At 43.6% G+C, this 15,106-nt stretch overlaps 1 pseudogene; it reads right to left on the bottom strand.

Moving 5' to 3' along the window:
* Positions 1–594: 594 nt before the first annotated feature.
* Positions 595–14,887, bottom strand: LOC121475722 (annotated as a pseudogene).
* Positions 14,888–15,106: the final 219 nt, after the last annotated feature.

The following is a 15,106-nucleotide window of genomic DNA, read 5'->3' as shown; positions in this document are numbered from 1 at the left end:
TTATTTTTTTAAGTTCTGGTAAAACATTTATTTTGAAAATTCATTTGGTGCTTGGATGATAAACAGAAAATAGGAGCCAGTATCTTTTATTTTATTGCTTTACTCTTTAGCCCTATTTAAGTTCTGAAAAACCAAAATAGGATGTGATCTCCATAGAGATGAGCACCGAGCACTTGCTCAATACCTCAGGTGAGAGTCCACGAGGGGTCCCCACTCATGAGGTGTGTCAGAGCCACCTGTCCGACTTTGGACCCGGGGCCAGACGCCAGCGAGGACCCTGTGCAGTGGGCTGTGTGTGCACTGGCTCCCCGTTGGGGTCATGCTCCCCCCACCCAGAGGTGACTTGCTGGATGCACGAGTCCCACCAAAGGAGCGTCCCTGGGTCAACACTCTGCCCTGGGGTCGGGTGTGGATCAGAGCTTCAGGTTCTGGAGGGAAGGATAAATCCCCTTGTTGTTAAGGGATGACAGAGCCGGGGATTTCCTAGGAGAGGAAACAAATTGTCCCTGATTGATAGGAAACCATCACTGCCGTCTGTGGCATTTATTGGCTCTTGAGGTCCCAGGATTGAGTCATTTTAGGACAGAAATACTGTCAGGCCACTCGAGGCCAGAGAATAAGCTTCTTATCTACCGGATCTGCAGGCATCCAAAGAAGGTGAATTCACATAATTTAATGGCTGGTTTTGGCTCATTAGTAAAACGATTTCTTTCCAACAAACGGAGCCAATGCAGAAGTGGAGAACTCATTTATGGTAATTCTCTATTCAGCAATTTAGAGACGCCCTTTCGGAGATTACTTCCTAAAAGATTTTCAGAAGAATGGAATCGATGTGGCTAAAAACTCTGTCCCTCAAAGCCTCACGGAGAACCGGGCTCCTTGGTGGTCCTCAGGGGAGGTTAACTGGAAAATGTCACAAGAGGGGTGACTGCAGGTGGCAGGTACAGGCTGGGTTGGGACAACCCCATCCTCCTGGTCGTGGCGTAGAGAAGAGGCTCTGCACAGGGCCTGCTGGCCGTCCTCAGGTGGACGCATGATCAGGATCCTTCAACAGCTCTGCTTCCGTGACTTGACCCAGAGGAGTCGCTGGGGAACTTCATCGTCTGGCTCTCAGGCTGCTGAGCTAACAGGCAGCAGAGATGGATGGGCCCCAACGTGACTAGGGCGATGATCTGAGTTTGTGCCCCAAATTAGGCACAGTTGAGGGTGAAAGGCGGTACTCTGACAAGCACCCTGGGACCACAAGGGCAAGTGGTCTTCTCCTGGCAAAGCTGCTGTGGGCGGTGGTACCCAGACTGGGTGGACTCTGGAGGCCCTGTTGGATGGCTGTGGTCGGCCTCCTCTAGGGCTGGTCGGGGGGCAAGAGTAGCTGCTGATCCCACGTGAGATGGCCCCCGTGCTGCAGTCGTCTGCCAGAAGCACCGTCTCCTTCAGTTCGGGGATATCTGGTCCCTTCACTAGTAGGACACGGGTCCTCCTGATGTCTGGATGGCGTGCTGGTGGACCTGCAGCTGGGAGGCCAGTCTCACCTCTGTGGTGCCTGGAGCATCCCTGACCTGAAGCTCGTGATTTCTTAAATTCACATTTTTGGTCATGCATGTCTCTGTTCTTTACCCAACCGCTGTTCAATTCACCCACCAATCCATTTATTGAGATTTCACATTTGATTTTTATTTGTCTGTCCCCCATTTTTATTTCGAGACTATGTTCTTTGATGTTCATTTTATGTAGCAGCCTGTTCCTCCTTAACAGACTCTTTTCTCCTCTGCTGATATTACTGATATTTATTTTTAGTTTATTCTCTTTCCTCCAAGTGGGCTTTTAGTCTGTTCATCTGTTTAGTCTCTGATTTTGATTTTGTGGTTTAATTGAGTATAGGGTGATCTCTATCTGCCTGCTCTTATGTAAGTTAGAGGCTGATCCGTGGGTGGGCTTGTGGACTGGGATACACTGGGATTGTTCATTCATGGAGGGAATCTCATCTTTGCACATGTAAGTGTTTTTCCTTTTGGATGGTGATGTTCCAGCTGCACCCCAATCCACACCAGAGCATTCTCTTCCTGGTTGCTACCATTGGGCCACCATCATCCTAGGAACCAAGTGGGAGAAAAGGGTGGGGACTCAGTATCCACCAAATAAATCTCAATCCATGGCCCTGTTTTTTTTTTAATTTTTTTTTTAATTTTTATTTATTTATGATAGTCACAGAGAGATAGAGAGAGAGGCAGAGACACAGGCAGAGGGAGAAGCAGGCTCCATGCACCAGGAGCCCGACGTGGGATTCGATCCCGGGTCTCCAGGATCGCGCCCTGGGCCAAAGGCAGGTGCCAAACCGCTGAGCCACCCAGGGATCCCCATGGCCCTGTTTTAATTACACTGCTTCTTCTGTGCCTTCTGTTCCCCATTCTGCTTAATGTTTTCTGGAAAACACCTCCAATGTTCTGTCACACGAGAGAGGAGTAGCCATCTGGATTCTCAAAGTAAAGAAGCTATAGGGGGTCTTAGCATTTTTTTTAAAAAAGAACCTAGAGAAGCATTCAGCTTTAGCCCCAGGTTCGCCCATCAATGTGTCCTAGACGCAGCCAATCTGAGCCTTTGGGGGATGTGGTCAGGTAACTTGTTCAGCGTGATCCACTGCTGACATAGGCTTCCCAGCTGCTGGGTTAATTGCCACCAGTTATCTGTTTCTCACTCTTCAGAATGCTTCTTGTACCTTCTGTTCTCATTTTTTCCTGAGATAATATGTCTTTTGAAAAGTCCCTTCCTATCACCAGTGGTATTCAATGGAAGTGTCAACTCAATCTGCCATATTGATATAGAAATCTGAACCTGACAAGAGCAAGACACGTACCATTAAAGACACTTTTTTTGGGGGGGGTTACACTGTTGATGTTATAACAGTGTTCCCCAGAAGGACTTTGGAATGGCACCCTAACATTCACCACAGTGCTAAGCTGGAAGATGAAATAAGAAGATATGATCAGGGGGGAGGGGCAAGATGGCGGAGGAGTAGGGTCTCCAGGTCACCTGTCCTCAGCAAATTACCTAGAAAACCATCCAATCATCCTGAAAACCTACGAATTCGGCCTGAGATTTAAAGAGAGACCAGCTGGAACGCTACAGTGAGAAGAGTTCGCGCTTCTATCAAGGTAGGAAGACGGGGAAAAAGAAATAAAGACACAAAAGGCCTCCAAGGGGGAGGGGCCCCGCGAGGAGCCGGGCTGAGGCCGGGGCGAGTGTCCCCAGGACAGGAGAGCCCCGTCCCGGAGGAGCAGGAGCTGCACCAACCTTCCCCGCGGAAAGGGGCTCCCCGGGAATTGGAGCAGGATCCCCAGGAGGGCGGGGACGCCCTCGGGCTCCCTGGGACAGTAACAGAGGAACTGCGCCCCGGAGAGTGCGCCGAGCTCCCTAAGGGCTGCAGCGCTCGGCGGGACCCGGAGCAGCTCGGAGGGGCTCGGGCGGCGGCTCCGCGGAGGGGGCTGCGCGGCTCCGGGAACAGCTCGGAGGGGCTCGGGCGGAGGAAGAAGCTCCGCGCGGAGGGGGCTGCGCGGCTCCGGGAACAGCTCGGAGGGGCTCGGGCGGCGGCTCCGCGGAGGGGGCTGCGGGGCTCCGGGAACAGCTCAGCGGCGGCGGCTCGGGCAGAGGAAGAAGCTCCGCGGAGGGGGCTGCGCGGCTCCGGGAACAGCTCGGAGGGGCTCGGGCGGCGGCTCCGCGGAGGGGGCTGCGGGGCGGGAGCTCGAATCCAACAGCGCAGGTTCCGGAGCACAGGGCGCCGGGACACAGCCCAGGATCCGGCCTCCCCCGGGACAGGCAGAGGCCGGGAGGGCCCAGGACAGCAAGGACGCTCCTGCCTGGAACTGAGCAGATCAGCGGCCCCGCCCCGGAGCCCCCAGGCCCTGCAGAAGGAGAGCCCCGGAGCTACTGCGGGGGCTGGATCCAGGGTCCCAGAGCTGCCCCCGCCACTGTGGCTTCCTCCCGGGGCCTCACGGGGTCAACAACCCCCACCGAGCCCTGCACCAGGCAGGGGCAGAGCAGCTCCCCCAAGTGCCAACACCTGAGAATCAGCACAGCAGGCCCCTCCCCCAGAAGACCAGCGAGACGGACCAGTTCCAAGGGAAGTCAAGGGACTTAAACTACACAGAATCGGAAGATACTCCCCCGTGGTTTTTTTTGTTTTTTGTTTTTTTGTTTTTTTGTTTTTTGTTTTTTGTTTTTTTTTTGTTTTGTTTTGTGCTTTTTTTTCTCTCTTTCTTCTTGATTTCTGATTGCTTCCCCCACCCCCCCTTTTTTCTTTTTTCTCCTTTCTTTCTTTTTCTTTCTTTTTCTTCTCTTTTTCCCCTATTTTTTTCTTCTTTCTCTTTTTTCTTTTTCTCTTTTCTTTCCTTCTCTCTCTTTTTCTCCTTTTCCCAATACAACTTGTTTTTGGCCACTCTGCACTGAGCAAAATGACTAGAAGGAAAACCCCTCAAAAAAAAGAATCAGAAACAGCCCACTCTCCCACAGAGTTACAAAATATGGATTACAATTCAATGTCAGAAAGCCAATTCAGAAGCACTATTTTACAGCTACTGGTGGCTCTAGAAAAAACCATAAAGGACTCAAGAGACTTCATGACTGCAGAATTTAGATCTAATCAGGCAGAAATTAAAAATCAATTAAATGAGATGCAATCCAAGCTAGAAGTCCTAACGACGAGGCTTGACGAGGTGGAAGAACGAGTGAGTGACATAGAAGACAAGTTGATGGCAAAGAGGGAAACTGAGGAAAAAAGAGACAGGCAATTAAAAGACCATGAGGATAGATTAAGGGAAATAAATGATAGCCTGAGGAAGAAAAACCTACGTTTAATTGGGGTTCCCGAGGGCGCGGAAAGGGACAGAGGGCCAGAATATGTATTTGAACAAATCCTAGCTGAAAACTTTCCAAATCTGGGAAGGGAAACAGGCATTCAGATCCAGGAAATAGAGAGATCCCCCCCTAAAATCAACAAAAACCGTTCAACACCTCGACATTTAATAGTGAAGCTTGCAAATTGCAAAGATAAGGAGAAGATCCTTAAAGCAGCAAGAGAAAAAAAGTCCCTGACTTTTATGGGGAGGAATATTAGGGTAACAGCAGACCTCTCCACAGAGACCTGGCAGGCCAGAAAGGGCTGGCAGGATATATTCAGGGTCCTAAATGAAAAGAACATGCAACCAAGAATACTTTACCCCGCAAGGCTTTCATTCAAAATGGAAGGAGAGATAAAGAGCTTCCAAGACAGGCAGGAACTGAAAGAATATGTAACCTCCAAACCAGCTCTGCAAGAAATTTTAAGGGGGACTCTTAAAATTCCCCTTTAAGAAGAAGTTCAGTGGAACAATCCACAAAAACAAGGACTGAATAGATATGATGACACTAAACTCATATCTATCAATAGTAACTCTGAATGTGAACGGGCTTAATGACCCCATCAAAAGGCGCAGGGTTTCAGACTGGATAAAAAAGCAGGACCCATCTATTTGCTGTCTACAAGAGACTCATTTTAGACAGAAGGACACCTACAGCCTGAAAATAAAAGGTTGGAGAACCATTTACCATTCAAATGGTCCTCAAAAGAAAGCAGGGGTTGCCATCCTTATATCAGATAAATTAAAATTTACCCCGAAGACTATAGTGAGAGATGAAGAGGGACACTATCTCATACTCAAAGGATCTATCCAACAAGAGGACTTAACAATCCTCAATATATATGCCCCGAATGTGGGAGCTGCCAAATATTTAAACCAATTAATAACCAAACTCAAGAAATACCTTGATAATAATACACTTATACTTGGTGACTTCAATCTAGCTCTTTCTACCCTGGATAGGTCTTCTAAGCACAATATCTCCAAAGAAACGAGAGCTTTAAATGATACACTGGACCAGATGGATTTCACAGATATCTACAGAACTTTACATCCAAACTCAACTGAATACACATTCTTCTCAAGTGCACATGGAACTTTCTCCAGAATAGACCACATACTGGGTCACAAATCGGGTCTGAACCGATACCAAAAGATCGGGATAGTCCCCTGTATATTCTCAGACCATAATGCCTTGAAATTAGAACTTAATCACAACAAGAAATATGGAAGGACCACAAACACGTGGAGGTTAAGGACCATCCTGCTAAAAGATGAAAAGGTCAACCAGGAAATTAAGGAAGAATTAAAAAGATTCATGGAAACTAATGAAAATGAAGATACAACCGTTCAAAATCTTTGGGATGCAGCAAAAGCAGTCCTGAGGGGGAAATACATCGCAATACAAGCATACATTCAAAAACTGGAAAGATCTCAAATTCAAAAGCTCACCTTACACATAAAGGAACTAGAGAAAAAGCAACAAATAGACCCCACCCCCAGCAGAAGAAGAGAGTTAATTAAAATTCGAGCAGAACTCAATGATATCGAGACCAAAAGAACTGTGGAACAGATCAACAGAACCAGGAGTTGGTTCTTTGAAAGAATTAATAAGATAGATAAACCATTAGCCAACCTTATTAAAAAGAAGAGAGAGAAGACTCAAATTAATAAAATCATGAATGAGAAAGGGGACATCACTACCAACACCAAGGAAATACAAACGATTTTAAAAACATATTATGAACAGCTGTATGCCAATAAATTAGGAAATCTAGAAGAAATGGACGCATTCCTGGAAAGCCACAAACTACCAAAACTGGAGCAGGAAGAAATAGAAAACCTGAACAGGCCAATAACCAGGGAGGAAATTGAAGCAGTCATCAAAAACCTCCCAAGACACAAGAGTCCAGGGCCAGATGGCTTCCCAGGGGAATTCTATCAAACGTTTAAAGAAGAAATCATACCTATTCTACTAAAGCTGTTTGGAAAGATAGAAAGAGATGGAGTACTTCCAAATTCGTTCTATGAGGCCAGCATCACCTTAATTCCGAAACCAGACAAAGACCCCACCAAAAAGGAGAATTACAGACCAATATCCCTGATGAACATGGATGCAAAAATTCTCAACAAGATACTAGCCAATAGGATCCAACAACACATTAAGAAAATTATTCACCATGACCAAGTAGGATTTATCCCCGGGACACAAGGCTGGTTCAACACTCGTAAAACCATCAATGTGATTCATCATATCAGCAAGAGAAAAACCAAGAACCATATGATACTCTCATTAGATGCAGAGAAAGCATTTGACAAAATACAGCATCCATTCCTGATCAAAACCCTTCAGAGTGTTGGGATAGAGGGAACTTTCCTCGACATCTTAAAAGCCATCTACGAAAAGCCCACAGCAAATATCATTCTCAATGGGGAAGCACTGGGAGCCTTTCCCCTAAGATCAGGAACAAGACAGGGATGTCCACTCTCACCACTGCTGTTCAACATCGTTCTGGAAGTCCTCGCCTCAGCAATCAGACAACAAAAAGACATTAAAGGCATTCAAATTGGCAAAGAAGAAGTCAAACTCTCCCTCTTCGCCGATGACATGATACTCTACATAGAAAACCCAAAAGCCTCCACCCCCAGATTGCTAGAACTCATACAGCAATTTGGTAGCGTGGCAGGATACAAAATCAATGCCCAGAAATCAATGGCATTTCTATACACTAACAATGAGACTGAAGAAAGAGAAATTAAGGAGTCAATCCCATTTACAATTGCACCCAAAAGCATAAGATACCTAGGAATAAACCTAACCAAAGAGGTAAAAGATCTATACCCTAAAAACTATAGAACACTTCTGAAAGAAATTGAGGAAGACACAAAGAGATGGAAAAATATTCCATGCTCATGGATTGGCAGAATTAATATTGTAAAAATGTCAATGTTACCCAGGGCAATTTATACGTTTAATGCAATCCCTATCAAAATACCATGGACTTTCTTCAGAGAGTTAGAACAAATTATTTTAAGATTTGTGTGGAATCAGAAAAGACCCCGAATAGCCAGGGGAATTTTAAAAAAGAAAACCTTAGCTGGGGGCATCACAATGCCAGATTTCAGGTTATATTACAAAGCTGTGGTCATCAAGACAGTGTGGTACTGGCACAAAAACAGACACATAGATCAATGGAACAGAATAGAGAACCCAGAAGTGGACCCTGAAATGTACGGCCATCTAATATTCGATAAAGGAGGAAAGACTATCCATTGGAAGAAAGACAGTCTCTTCAATAAATGGTGCTGGGAAAATTGGACATCCACATGCAGAAGAATGAAACTGGACCACTCTCTTTCACCATACACAAAGATAAACTCAAAATGGATGAGAGATCTAAATGTGAGACAAGATTCCATCAAAATCCTAGAGGAGAACACAGGCAACACCCTTTTTGAACTTGGCCACAGTAACTTCTTGCAAGATACATCCACGAAGGCAAAAGAAACAAAAGCAAAAATGAACTATTGGGACTTCATCAAGATAAGAAGCTTTTGCACAGCAAAGGATACAGTCAACAAAACTAAAAGACAACCTACAGAATGGGAGAAGATATTTGCAAATGACATATCAGATAAAGGGCTAGTTTCCAAAATCTATAAAGAACTTATTAAACTCAACACCAAAGAAACAAACAATCCAATCATGAAATGGGCAAAAGACATGAAGAGAAATCTCACAGAGGAAGACATGGACATGGCCAACATGCACATGAGAAAATGCTCTGCATCACTTGCCATCAGGGAAATACAAATCAAAACCACAATGAGATACCACCTCACACCAGTGAGAATGGGGAAAATTAACAAGGCAGGAAACAACAAATGTTGGAGAGGATGCGGAGAAAAGGGAACCCTCTTACACTGTTGGTGGGAATGTGAACTGGTGCAGCCACTCTGGAAAACTGTGTGGAGGTTCCTCAAAGAGTTAAAAATAGACCTGCCCTACGACCCAGCAATTGCACTGTTGGGGATTTACCCCAAAGAGTCAGATGCAATGAAACGTCGGGACACCTGCACCCCGATGTTTCTATCAGCAATGGCCACAATAGCCAAACTGTGGAAGGAGCCTCGGTGTCCATCGAAAGATGAATGGATAAAGAAGATGTGGTTTATGTATACAATGGAATATTACTCAGCAATTAGAAACGACAAATACCCACCATTTGCTTCAACGTGGATGGAACTGGAGGGTATTATGCTGAGTGAAATAAGTCAATCGGAGAAGGACAAACAGTGTATGTTCTCATTCATTTGGGGAATATGAATAATAGTGAAAGGGAATATAAAGGAAGGGAAAAGAAATGTTGGGAAATATCAGGAAGGGAGACAGAACATAAAGACTCCTAACTCGGGGAAACGAACTAGGGGTGGTGGAAGGGGAGGAGGGCGGGTGTTGGAGGGGAATGGGTGACGGGCACTGAGGTGGACACTTGACGGGATGAGCACTGGGTGTTTTTCTGTATGTTGGTAAATTAAACACCAATAAAATTAATTAAAAAAAAAAAAAAAAAAAAAGAAGATATGATCAGCTCAAGATGCGTGCTTCAACAAAAACCCTAAGAATAGGGTCAATGTGTTAGTCTGTGGGTTTCCCAGAGTCCTAAGCAAAAACAAATAGAACACAGAATTAAAAAAAAAAAAAACACAGGGATTTTCACACCTAAAAGAGTAAGCTCAGTAGAGGGGGAAATCTTCAGTTATTGAGTGGTGATTAAATCCCACACCATTTGTATCATGACTTGAAAATGGAGCTCATGGGGCACCAGCTGTTGACTCCAATTTTTTATTCTAATAAATGGAGGAGCGTACATTAACATCTCAGCCATATGAAATGCTCCCAAAAGTAGAGCGGAACTGTCATCAAGTAAATTTACATGAGTTTGAGTTATTTTTTATGGAGTGCATTCAGACACTTTCTGTGAATTATGTTTGACACAATTTTTTTAGTAACTTGATGTCTTGGTCAATATCAATGTTTTGAAGGTATGCGTTTTAAATTCTAAAATTTAGTACAGCTAAGTTTTCTTGCCACAGGAAGGAAAATGTGACACTGGTTTTTAGTGGTTTGCATTTAAACAAAAACTATATATATTTAGTTCATTGTTCTGATTTTTATGGCAGTATAACTCACTTGTCGAATCCCTAGGCTACACGTATCATATATTTCAAATTACATTTTTCTCTACTGTCTGTGATTTTGACCAATATTCCAAGTAGGACCAGTAATGCAGTAAAGGTGTGCCACAGTTCTCGCTCCTACTTGGTGGTGGGTTCTATACCGTCATAGTGACAATAGAAAAAAGTTGTGGCTGAGCAACACTATTTCCATTGGTTTCATAGACAGAGTCACAAACTTGGGAAATCTCCATAAATTGAAAGCCTGGAGCTTGTCATTGGCATTAATAATGCTGACAGTAGTTGCATTAATCTAAGAACCTTTGATGAGACTGAAGAAGCCAATCACAGAACGGTTTCAGTAGGATCCTTCTGTGTTTTCCTTGGAGCACGAATGTAACATAAATGCATTTTATTTCACTTACAAGTAAATGAATCAAATATTAATAAGCCACATGAGCTACAAATGTAAAACATGTCCTTTGAAAGTTATGTCATCCATTACAACTACAAAATGAGCAGGCTTTAAAAAATTTTAGAATATCAGTTCAGCTGAATTTATCCCTAATCAAGATGGGAACTATTGTGTGTTTTGTTTTAATGGTTCCTTTGCTATCTCTAAGTGCTAAGTGATATTCTTATTGTTTCTCATCTATGTACATACAGGGAGGTAGCACCTGCCCCTTAGAAAACGTGACATACCCAGTTTCTAGCAGCAGTACGTGAAAATCTTTAATAATTAAAAAACCCAAGAAGAATAGGCTTAGAAAAGGTCTCTGCAAAAAGTGATAATATTACTGCAAAGAGCTTCAGAGGAATCCAGCAGTTGATTTACTTTAATAATTTAGAGTCAGCTAATTCTTTCTTTTCACATAAATATAATGATGATATATTTTTCTTTATCACATTTAAATTATTTCTAACTTTAATATGACTATTCTTTTTTTTATGGAACTATATTAACTGATTAAGATTTGAGGGATAATTCTTGTTCTGTGTTACAACAGGTCACTTCATTATCTTTTTCAAATTTCTCCATGTCAAAAAAACATATTTTTTAAGCTTCATAAAATTAAATTTACATTTAAATACAATCCATTCTGCTGAAAAAAATCCTTGAATAAAGAGTGGTTTTGTCATAGCTATAAATGTGGAGCTTTAGGATTATGTCAACCACATAAATTGAAGTATTTAAATGAAATGAAATAAAATTCTGCATAATACTATCCATGTGCTTATTAGAGAGAGATCACCTTTAATATATGATTTACCAAAGTAAACCCAATTAGTGTTCCGAAATGTCTCAGCTCCAACAATCTGGGGAAAAATGAAAAAAGCATAGTCTTTCAGAATAGATTATATTTCACAGATGTCCAGAAGATGCTGAGATATGGCTTTTAGAGGGAATGATAAATTGTGTGCTATTACTACTGCAAATTTACTTATATCAGTTTTGATTTTGTGTGCAAATAAATAATTTAAAACAATATATTGTCCTGGCATTGATGTAATTGACTTAATTCTGCTTCCTTACAACAAATTATATGAAATAAAATGATAACATTTGTTTAATTTGTCAAGGAAATTGAGCCACAGACAATGAACCCCAAACAAAGATGAAGCTCAGTTTTATGCATCGTACATTTATTATGTTAATTTGATCATGATAACAAAAACCTTTGCAAACAACTGACAATGCAAACAATACTAACAAGCAGAAAAATTCAAGCTAATAAATAACCCCCAAAGTATTTTTTGGCCACCTCCAGAACAGAGAAATAAACATCTGCTATTTGACAAAGACCCAGTCTATGAAATTTTGGCACAGCAGCCTGAGCTGACCTTGACAGACATAAGAGACCATCCGTTTTGAGTGGGGCTCAGAATATGGAAGGGCTCTGAGGTCCAGGTGGTCATTCGGGCAGCCCTGTCATTGGAACAACACAACTCAATGGACATCAAGGGTCTCTCTGCAGTTGGAAAATACCTGGGCATCCCCAGGATTAAGCTCTCAAAGAAGTCAGGGTAATGGACTCAGTTTTGGACATCGTAGCACATTGCCATACTCTGTACAAAAATAGCTCTCAAGAGCTACGGACCTGGTAGTGATGGAGAGTCAAACTGGACACATCAAGTGACCATGTGATCAGAACGGCTCTTTCATAGTCCAGGTTCTGTGAGCACCAACAAGTCAAAGGTAGGGGTGGCCCAGCTGATACCTATCCTGAGGTAGAGATGGTACATTCCAGACCAGAGGCACAGAAGGAGAGGACACAAACAAGCTCCATGCGTAGGCAACCTCCTGTCACCAAGAATGCCACATGGTAGTTTCCTCCTTGGCTCAAATTTAAGTCCACTTTGGGGTTGTTTTCTGACTCACTAACGGAGGAGGAAATCGGCAAAGCTGCCTACTAGCTGCATTGCTCAGGACAGCATGCTAGCTAACACTGGAGGAGGGCTCCACCAAAGCCCAACTCAAGAGTATCCTGAAGAATCGCAGGGGGGAAGCATCATCCCAATGGACACTGTTCACCCACCTTGTGTAGAAAGAATAGCCAGGGTAGGAATATAGTCTGATTCATGGGAATGATGTCCAGCTCAGCTGGTTGGTCGCGGATAAAGAAAGATTAGAACACTGGACATGAGGAAGAGTCAAGTTGGCCGACTTGAGAAGTGAAGACCTTCACTCTCACACTCACGCAACAGCATTCATCTAGAGATTCTCTACCTCAGGCTTCCAGAGTATTTAACTAATGGACACAGGGGTCTGGACTGCAAACACACTCCACTAGAGACCTGCTGAAGCTCTGGATACATCATGGAACCCAGTGAATGGGTATCTGGGAACAATAGTAGCAGGGCCTTCCCTCCCAAGAGGGGCACAGGCCTCGCTCAGCACCAGGACCTCGGTGGCAGGGCTGTGGGGTGGTCTCACCACAGCCTCTCCTTGGAGATTCTGGGTACCTGGTCCTTAGTACGGGGGTCACCCGTATCATCCAGAAGTTATCACTCTTTTCTGTTACATGGAATCATTATCATTTCCATGTGTTTTTTCTTCTCTGTAGATAAATTGCTTCTCATAAACTTCTTGTAGAGCCTGTGGGCCTCCTTCGCATGTGCTCAGACTTACCTGGGCTCTAAGGATATGCAGGATTAGCTCTGAGTGTCCCCCTGAGCGATGCCTGTTCACAGATGTAGCCTCACACTTGTCATCTGCGACCAAAGTGTGCCTGCATCTGGTGGGCATTAGATTTAAAGGCATGTTGACCATAGAGCAGATGCTGGTAGAGTGATAAGACTTAAGACATTTGATTTTCAGTTGGATAAAACACTGATAATGTGTGTGTGTGTGTGTGTGTGTGTGTGAGTGTGTGTGTGTATACAACGAACAGACGAACCAATATAACCATTCAATACTTCCTATCTCAAACTTCTGTTTCTTGAGTCCAAATTGAAAAAAATAAACCTTATAGATTTGAGTTAGAGATTAAAAAGAATATGTGATTCTTTTCAAAAGCTGCTTCCCTTCCTGGAGGGGATTAGGATGAGAACATAAATCACTTAGGACACTAGTACATCCCATCAAGGCAAATCAAGATAAGTGTTTATTACACCCCACCTCCTCCCCCCTTCAAAATTTATATTGTAGAACAAACAATGAAATGTCTGATGGAAAGCTGAAAATTGAATCTTCATCATCCAATGTTGCTGAAGTTCCCCCAATCTCCCATCAGGAGAAAGCCCTTGGGAAGATCATATAAGTGTGATAGACATACAGAGGAAATTAAGGTGCTAAGATACTGCATGTCTCTCTGGCTCCGAGACTCACCAGAGCAGGGTTTCTGAATCACTGAAAACCCGGCTTCATCCCAATAAAAATCTCTCTCCCTCATTTAGTATTGTTTATTTTTTAAAAGGTCTTATTTATTTATTCATGAGAGACACAGAGAGAGAGGCAGAAACGCAGGCAGAGGGAGAAGCAGGCTCCATGCAGGGAGCCTGATGAGAGACTCGATCCTAGGACCCTGGGATCATGACCTGAGCTGAAGGAGACGCACAACCCCTGAGCCACCCAGGTGCCAACAATGGCACCTTTTTCTATACTTGCTTGCATTTTTGCTTTAATGTCTTCTGCAGAACTAGGTCCTTTTGGTGTTTTGGGCATCTTTTCCTTTTTTTTTTTTTTTTTGGAAGGATTCCTGACCTTTTTGACCTTGGTGTTGATGTGTTGATGGTTTTGAATCTTTTCCATTCTGGTTTTATTTTTGTGCCTTTTTGGCTGGAGTATCTCATATAGATTTTTTTTTTCCTGGAGCCTTGTCTTCAGCCTCCTCCTCACCATCATCATCATCACCACCACCACCACCATCATCATCATCTTCTTCATCTTCATCAGCAGTAAGTTTTACTTTTTTCCTGTGGAAACCTGTTACCACTTGTCGGGGCAGCGCATGTTCCAGATACGTTATGGAGCTCACATGGTCCTCTGACTCCGCATCTCCTGCCGTCCACCTGTGTCACAGGCTCTGAACCACATTTCCTCCATGGGACCACAGGTGGTTTATTTCCAGGCCCTCAAGGGAGACCATTGGTCTTCAAAGTTGCCAGCGCAACATCAATTGGATTGCCTTGGTCCATTGCCTCTGCTTCCACGATGTACGATTATCCATCCTTTGCACTAGCCCCTAAACTGACCATTCTTAAAGATAATTGGTACTTGTTTCATCATTATCCACCTTAGAGTGCTCATCTTTGTCACCCTGTAGTTCAACTGCAAAGATAGTTCTGGGCCTCATGTCCATGTCCATCGAATCTTCCATGGGGTGGTGGCGTGCATGTAGGTGAGAGAGAAGGTGGACAAAGATAAACAGCTACCATCCCAGCGAACAGCCGTGCGGGAAGGAGCCAGGCTAGGGGGTAAATGAAATAATTTAAACTGGAAGGGACAGTTGCGTAAACTCCATCATTTTAGGGAGGAAAAAAAAGTCACGTGTCTGTATTTTTTGACCAGATCCCTGGATTATACAAAGAAATAAATT

Source organism: Vulpes lagopus, chromosome 14, assembly GCF_018345385.1.
Source record: "Vulpes lagopus strain Blue_001 chromosome 14, ASM1834538v1, whole genome shotgun sequence".
NCBI classification, from domain to species: Eukaryota; Metazoa; Chordata; class Mammalia; order Carnivora; family Canidae; genus Vulpes; species Vulpes lagopus.
This window is presented reverse-complemented; position numbering and strand designations above follow the sequence as displayed.